Source organism: Chamaea fasciata, unplaced genomic scaffold (genome assembly GCF_029207755.1).
Source record: "Chamaea fasciata isolate MVZ Bird 193981 ecotype frontalis unplaced genomic scaffold, bChaFas1.0.hap1 SCAF_9, whole genome shotgun sequence".
Taxonomy (NCBI): Eukaryota; Metazoa; Chordata; class Aves; order Passeriformes; family Sylviidae; genus Chamaea; species Chamaea fasciata.
The window spans coordinates 29,532,207-29,540,709 of NW_027094094.1; positions in this window are offsets into that span (position 1 = coordinate 29,532,207).

Consider the following 8,503-nt stretch of genomic DNA (forward strand, 5'->3'; position numbering starts at 1 on the left):
TTCTGTCACCGGCAGTCCATGGAGATCCAGCGTGAAGGTGTGAAGTTTCATTTTGTCCGTTTTAAAACCACCTTGTATATGGACACCTAGTTGACCATTCATGGATCTTATTGAAGCCATAAAATGACTTAGTCATTACCTACTCAGATATGTTAGAAGTATGGTTCAGTATTTCCAAGTTTATTGAAATAATGGTCCCTTGTTTGTTTTTCTAGTGGCAGGAAAAGTAGAAACATAGCTGTGAACAATAACATAAACCTTGCTGTTCCCAAGCACTTGGCAAGCAGTTTTAGGAAAGCTTTACTTTTCCTGTGTGTATATAAAACCTTAGAGAACTCTCTGATTGTGGCATATTTCAGCATAAAGGAAGCAGAAATAAAATCAGGCCCTATAATTAATGTATTCAGTAATGGAGGACCAAAGCAAGAAGAGACAGGTGCTTTTCTGAAAAGAATGAAAGATTTGAGCAGCTGATTCATGGTGAAGTAATATGCTTTTAACTGAGAACGTTTATTGTAGCTGAACCTCATGCCATCCCTCAAGCCAATATCTTAGATGAATCAGCAACTTGCGAGCTTTATCTCAGCTGTACCAACAGAGTTTATAATATTGTTCTGTCAGTGCTATTTATACATCATCACATGGCTGACTACTCCAGGCTGTGCTTTTTTTACACAGCCTTGGATGATGTCACTGTGGAGTAGGCAATTGTACTGAACAAAGGCTTTCTTCAGAGCAGCAACAATTAAAGCTGATGGCAGAGTACAACACCGGAGCCATGGAAATACAAAAACAAGCTCCCCAGTTTTAAGGTAGCTCTAGAAGGGCTTTCAATCCTTCAGTAGCTGGTCCCGCTGGGAAATTACTTGACGTGACATCCTACAGCTGTCAGTGCCCACCTGGCCTTGGAAATGTGTAGGGAGCAGTGTGGTCTGAAGCCTGGGGCTGCCGGGCAGAGCACTCACTAACCATGTAATTGTTTGCGGAAGAAAGAAAGAAAGCTCCTCCAAGAAGGAAGATCAGTGGATCCATTCTGCATCATTCTCTAAGAGAAACAGTGTCAGCTTGGAAGCCTGCAGCCTTGCCATGAGTGTCTTCCAAAATCCAGGGGACTGATGTCCATTGTAGTATGAAGCAGTGAAAGGATCTACATATTATTTGTAAAGGAAGAATTCAGCATCCTCAGTTGATTGCTCTTTCATTTGTGATGTTCCAGTGAGCCTGAAATTCTTCACTCAATCCCTATTCCCCAGTGCATCCTGTGCATTTCCAGCTGTTTATCATCATTCCAGAAGGCCAGCGACACGTCAACATCAACAGCTGTGTTCTCCTCATCTGCTACTTGTGCTGGAGCTCTCAGAGTTTAACCACTGCCCCTGTTGGTCAGCGCTGCTTGGACACGGCATGTGTGACTCTTCCCTAGAAGCTGCTTCTCAGGAGCTCCCTCTGTATGTCCTCCAGCCAAGCCAGGACAAGCACTGGGTCACAGATGGAGGCAAGGAAAAGAGAGTGTTACCCCCCACCCCACCTGTGCTTTGCAGAATGACTGCAGTAATGGAGTGGTTCATTTGAGATGTACTTATAAATTAGACACAATTACTGGCTACCTCAGAGACAGAGCTGTGACGTGCTTAATGCTGCAGGTTCTGACCTCTCTTGCTTTGCAGACCTCTCCCTCCATTTTCCAGTGCAGGTTTAGATTCAGGTGTGGAAAACTGCTGTCAACAAGGTTGGGTTTTCCCCATTAGGTTTCACAGACTCCCCAAGTACATTCCACAAACCCTCAGGGACCTGCATTTCCCAGCAGCAGAGCACTGGCCTACTCCTAGGAACTGGTCCAGTTGCCTTTTTGCTGTTACAGTGGTCACCCCTCTCTAGGGAATGGCTCTTCCCAGTGCTCTGACTTTTTTTTTTTTTACCTTCCCCTTAAAATTACTTCTTTCCAAAGCCTCCTTCCAAAGTTTGGCTCTGTGCAAAACATGCCAGCATCTGATAAACACTCAAAACAGAAACAGAATGGCATAAATAGAAATTAAGTAAATTAGGAAGAGGTGCCAAAGCAGCAAAACCCTAATTATAGCTGTGGCTGCATGTGCATGTGCTGTGCAGCTTCCAGCCCCCACCAGAGTGCCAGGCTGCCCCTCGGTATTCCTGGGAACATATGCATCCACTGTGTCACTGGCACTGCCTGCTCCACCTTGGACTGCATCTTCTTGCAGACTCTCTAGAAAGCTGGGGTTAGTGCAGAGAGTTGGTGCCAGAGCCCCAGCGAAGCCAGCAGCAGCCCTCTGTGGCTGGATAATTTTTCCTCACTTGCTAAACTGCGCTTATGCCATCTGGTCAACGCTAACAGCCTTATCCTCTATCCAGCCACATTTGACAGAAATTGTGGTCTACCTGCATCGTCAACTCAGCCATGATACAATATGGTTTATCCCCCTCAGGAACCAGAGGAAACCTCGGCCAGATTCCCAGCTGGTAAAAATCAACATGACCAAGCTGAAGTAATTTTGGACCATCTGATAGTCTTTGTTAACGGCCAGAGCTGGAAAGGTAGAGCACATCTTTTGCTACTTACGCATTATTGATGCTGTTTTGCCAGAAGACCATTGATCACAAGTGAACAGGAGATAGATACCTGATAGATACCTGTTCTCCTAAACAGCATAGCAACAGAGGGTTCTAGAAATGGCTGTGTGTGGTGCTGGCTCTGCTCAGGTAGCCCTGAGTCAGCTGGGCTCCCACCACTCTTTCCCAAACAGCACAGCTTGGTTCCCCAGAGCCATGCTGGAGATAACCTAACCCAGGCTTATGTTGGTCTAGTTTTTCAACCCTGGTTCTCTCCATTCCACAAATTAGGACATTCTTAGTTTGAAAATACAGGCAAAGTTTTAGAAAACTTTTGGGCTGAGAAGAAAATGTGGAGCCAGCTGAGAAGGGATGTAAAAACCCATCACACTTGAGTTGGTCTGCCTATGCATTTTTTTGGCCTTGCTGTATATTGAATTCTGGAGACTTGTGCTTTTAAGGGAGGAAAGCTAGAAAGGGACATTTATTAGGTCTTGTGCAAAATCCTTCTTGCCTTTTGCTGCATTCTGATGCCCTTCCTCACCAGCCTGGCTTGCTGGTCTGTAGGAGGGGTGGCTCTGGGGCAAGGGAGAGATAAAATCTGCACTTCTGTGAAGAGCAGTTGGTCTGAAGCTCCCAGGAACTGCCAAGTATGAGCACAGTCAAACTGGAGTTGCTCTTCTGTGGCACCAAACAAATGGTGAAGCTCTAGAGTAGTGGTTTAGGAAAGGTAACATCTCCTGTCAGACCAGCTGACACGCTCAGGAGAAAGGGGATGAGGTTTTGGGCGCGTGGGTTTGTGTAATCAAAAGGATTGCACTGAATGAATGGGCCTGGAGTAAGGGAGGCAAAAATAGAACCAGCCATCTGTCAGTGCACTCCAGGATGGCTAATTGGGAAGCCTCAGTGCTCAGCTGCTGAATGTCCTGCCTGGTTTCGTCACGGAATAGAGGCGGCCGTAGCAGTCTCTCCTCACGGGCTGGGCACGGCTCAGAGCCATGGGGCGTCTGGTTGACTCCCCCAGTGTGCTTCTGCAGCACCTGGGGTCCTACTGTGTGTGCCAGGGGCACCTCTGTCCTGAGGATCATCATCTTCCTGTGGTCAGGCAACAGAAGAAGTCCTCCTGGCAGAAAAGGTCGGGAAGGACTTGGGGCAGGTTCATATCTGTTGCCTCCTCCTGCATGGGCAGGAGAATTTCCTTCACAGCCAAGAGCCCAGCTGCAAAGGCTGGAACAGAGAGGAGGCAGCCCAGCTGGGGCTGTTGCATCTATCCTAACACTACTTTGAGATGTTACCTCAGCAAACGGTAGTCAGGCATTATAAATATATGTGTAGTGTGTATGTACGTAATGATTGATTTCATAGTCACCACACATTGTTGGAAACATTGCTAATGTGATGCTTATAGACAGGAGTTAGTCCAAATTAAAGGCAGGAAATTCCAAGGTATTGTTCTTATGGAAGCTGTGACAGTTGAATTATATGGGCTTGTTAAGAAACTAAAAATAACCTCATTCAGAGTAGATAAAAGCATTATGTATGAGCAAGGAAACTGAATTACAATTGCTGTGGGAGCCATAAGTCTGAATATCTTGACTGTTGTGTGCAGTAAATGAAAACTCCACCACGCTGTTATATTAATTTGGTACTTTTTATTTAGGGACAAATCTTCAAATTCTTTACCTTAAAACTCCAATGAAGGCAATGGAGAATTTCAAATACAGAAAGATTCAGACATGGGGATTCAGTGCCTGGTTTGTAAAGGTAGGATGAACTTCCATCTTGATTGTTTCTGCTGTCATGATTTGGTGGTGGGCGTAACTGTGGGAAGCATCCTGCATTGCCTTCAGACTCAGCAGGAGGAGACTGCAGAGAGTAAACAAATCTGGAATTCATCTCTTGCCGATCACAGCCTTTTCTGGGACAAAACCACGGCAGGATCTTGAAGAATCGAAGCCTGATCTGGTAACATCCATGGCGCCCCTCAAGGCCACGGTACCCCTTCCCAGCACAGCAGGGGCACTGACAGGCCATGTCCCACTTCCCACAGCTCTCCCTTGGGATGACCTCTGGGATGAAGGACCGAGGTGTCTGGCTGCCATCAGCCTTGCAGATGCCAGGCAGTTGTCTTGGCAGGAGATCTCGGGGAGCCCACTGGGCTGAGGAGAACATCCTCAGCTGAGTTCACTGCTGCCTTTGTTTGGGGAGTACTGAAAGATGCCCTGGGGTTCTGTGCCTGCTGCCCCTGCTGAGTGCCCATCCTGAGGGAGCATCCTTCGCTCTAGGCATGCACAGGGAAAGCACGCCTCTGCTGGCAGATCTGGGATGAGATGCTCTCCATTTAGCATCAAGCTGAAATTTTACAACATGAAAATCTGATAAAAACTCACGTATTTCAACTGGCCTTCCTTCATCCAGTGTTTGAAACCTGGCATCTGTGTGTTGGCTGCATTTCTGAGACCCAGCAGAGCAGCTTTTGGAGATGGGTTGGGGCTGGACTGGGGTTCTGCCTCAGATCTGGCAAAAAACAGTGGCTGGGTTTTCCAGAGTGGCTGTCAGAGTTTTTCTGTAATTTTATTGCAACATCTCTACCTTGACACTAGTTTTCCTACTCTGAGACAGTAATTGGTTTAAGTTTTGTTGCCACAACATTACACACCTGGAATTTGAGACATTTTGCTTCTGCTTTGCTTTGTTTTAATCAGACTTGCTTGAAATGTCATATTGAAATGAGAAAGGCAGCAAGGCTGTAGAAATCTCAGCCATACACTGCAAGGCAGTAACTGCATTCAGAGCTTGGCAGGAGACACTGGGACTACCTGAGAGCACTTCTAATTGCCACCTATAAATATCAAATATCAGTATGTGTAGAGAAGGCGAGTGCAGAGGACAGAAAATAGTTTTACTCTATGCTGTAGTATGATTCATGCTTTTAAGATCAAGATTAAAAGTCTCTGTTAGGTTCCAGACTATGATTTTATTTTCATTTACATCAAAGGATTTAGGAGCCTTCAAACCCGAGCATTTTTAAAAATAACTTTTAAGCATACTGTCTGGCAATGTGAGTCCCAGTTAGCATGGAAGAAGCCAGGTTCTCCTCATATAATGCAAATAACTGAAAAATTGGAATTAAAGAAATACCTTGTCCTCAATTTAACTCTGACAGCTTGTATTGTATTTTTGTTTCAGGAAAAAGACTTTATGAAATGTGGGCCCTTGGAGCCAGGACATAGCCCTGGCTTATTAGCCCTACAGATCAGCAGAAACCATGCACAATAAAAGCCTGTGCTTTTATGCAGGGTTCAGAGCCTTAATTTGAATTTTTGGGCTTGTTAGTATTTCAAAAGCAAAAGCTACTGAATTGCATCTTGAAAACCACATTTCAGGGCAAGTATCCTCAAAATGCAGCCCAGGTTTGATCAAAAGATTTTCAACTCTGCAAACCTTTTGACAAACCCAATGAATGTTTACACTTTCTAAGTAAACCCCAAACCATAAGCTGGCATCTTGCTACGGAGTTTTTTCAGATTTTCTCTCTCTTCCTCCCTCCTCCCTCCCCCCCCCCGCCCGCCCCCTTCCCCAGGTTCTTGCAAAAATCCAATCTGTCCTCTGGAACAGGAGTTTCAAGATGGGAATTTTAATATTTTTATTGATAAACACATGAGCAGGCACAATAAATAAATATCAACATGCAAGCAAAATATTGAGCTGTATTTGTAAAATGCCAAATAGAAAAACAGTTTTGTATTTTGGCTTTATTTAATGTCCGTTCCTGTGGATCAGACTGCACAGAGTTCACTTGTCCAAACCACTAAGATAATCCTTACCACATATAGAAATAGATTTTAATTACAGAGCAATAAATACTGTATCTTTTTTTGCCGTATGCATTTTTCTATCAGCAGACAAAAGCTGACATTTATTTTACTGATAGCCCTATATTTCCCCTCCCGCTACCACCGCAGCAGAATTTCCCTTGCCTAAGGAAATTGAGAGGATCAGAGCACATCTGATGTTCCATTAATTTAAAACGGCTGCCAGGACTTGCATATTGTAGCAGCTTTAAAGTGATTGAATTCGGATTATTTCAAACTCTGGGAAGTCCTGCCTTGCCTGACAGAGGTGTCTTGAGTGACGAAATAAAATACGAACATGTCGTGTCTGTACGTCCTCATCCTCACATGCAGCAAGCACAATAGAAGCCATGGAAAGAACAACCCTGATTTTCTCCCTTTCTTTTTTTTTTTTTTTTTTTTTTTTTTTAATTTTTGTAGCAGGCCCCTTTTTTAAGCTGTAGCCCAGCTAAGTGGAGACACCTGGTGTTTGCTGCGGCAAGTTCACTAAAATATGTGAAAGGGGAGGAGGAGAGTGGGGGTGTCTGGGGTGCCCCAACTGGGGCACAGCCAAAAAATTCCTCTCCCCGTGCAGGGGCTCCTCCTGTGAACAGAACCCTGCCCTGACCACAGAAGGGCTGCTACAGCCCAACTCTTGTCCTGGGGGGAAGCTTCACCCTGTCAGGTGCTAAATAAAACACCAGCTTTTGGGCAATATCTGTTTTGTAATGCTTAGTGGGTAGCTTATGCAGCATAATTCCAAAAGCAGAAAAAGTTTATGCACGGCCAAAGGAATATTAAAGTTTCACTACAAAAGAAATATTGTGGCTGCCAAGGCCTGATTACTCATAAACCCCACAGCATTATCACCATCCATCACTGCCGAGCTTTAATGACCAAACTAAAAGGAGAGACATCAAAGTGGGGGGGGTGGTGCCGTTGTCGTTTTTCAAGGGTAAGATTCCCTAAATATAGGACCAATAGTCGAGCTCAACATAGTTTTTTTTTTTTTTTAACCAAAAAACTTGAAAAATCATTCGAATGAATAACAAAACATATGTTATGTTTTGCTGTAAAAGTCATGAAGTTTGTGCAGTGCTCTATTATGGTGACTGCTTGGCTTTTCATGCATTCCTAAATTACCATGTAATCTAAAACCTTGTTTTCAGCTGCTCTATATTGGAAAGTCCCTTGCAATAATCAGGATGATTACAGCCTAGTGCAGAGAACAAAACTTGTTTGTATTATTGCAAATAAAAATGTCGTTTATCAGAAATTTTACCTTTCAAGGGAAAAATAAAAATAATAATAATAAACTTTCTCTTTTCCCTGGCTGGAAATATTTTAAGCATGGGATTAATTTTGGCCACTCTATGACTTAAAAACACATGGATACTTGGTATAAAAATATGTTTCTTTCCTGTAGGGACTTGACTCTTAATTGGTGTGCCAAAACTATCTCACAGAGATTTCATTGTCTTATCTACTTACATCATCTTAATGCGATTTTATTTTACTTTGTCAAAGTCATATTAATGTAAATGTGTTCTTGATAGCAAACAGAGTTCTTTTTTATGCTAAACAGGATTCAGCTGACTCTAATAAAACAGCTTGCAATCCATTAGACTATAACTGTAATATAGTTATTTTGTTTCCCAAATAAAGACCGTGTCAGAAAGCTGTATAAGGATTTTTGTCTTGTTTTTCCACAATAATTGCTTGGGTGGGGTTACATTCTGATCTTTAAATGAATAGTATCGCTTGGAACAAACACTTCATATATCTTTTATCTTCCTCTTGCAATACAGTTCTGAGTTTTCTTTGAAAATGCAAAGCTACTTTTCCAGATAAGTCATCAAAATGTTTCCAAAGTATTTTAACTGCCAGATTAACTATATCTTGAATACAAAGATAGATGGCTTACATTCTTTATGCAGAAATCCTGCCAATGCATAGCAACTAGCAACAAATTAATTTCTTTTGCAACAGTGGGAAGGAAATAAAAAAAGAAACCCTGCTTTGCTATGCAAAGCTCAAAAAGGTAAATAGATATTTAAAAAGAAAATAAGGTTACTCGTTCTGAAAGGGTAATCTGTAAGCAA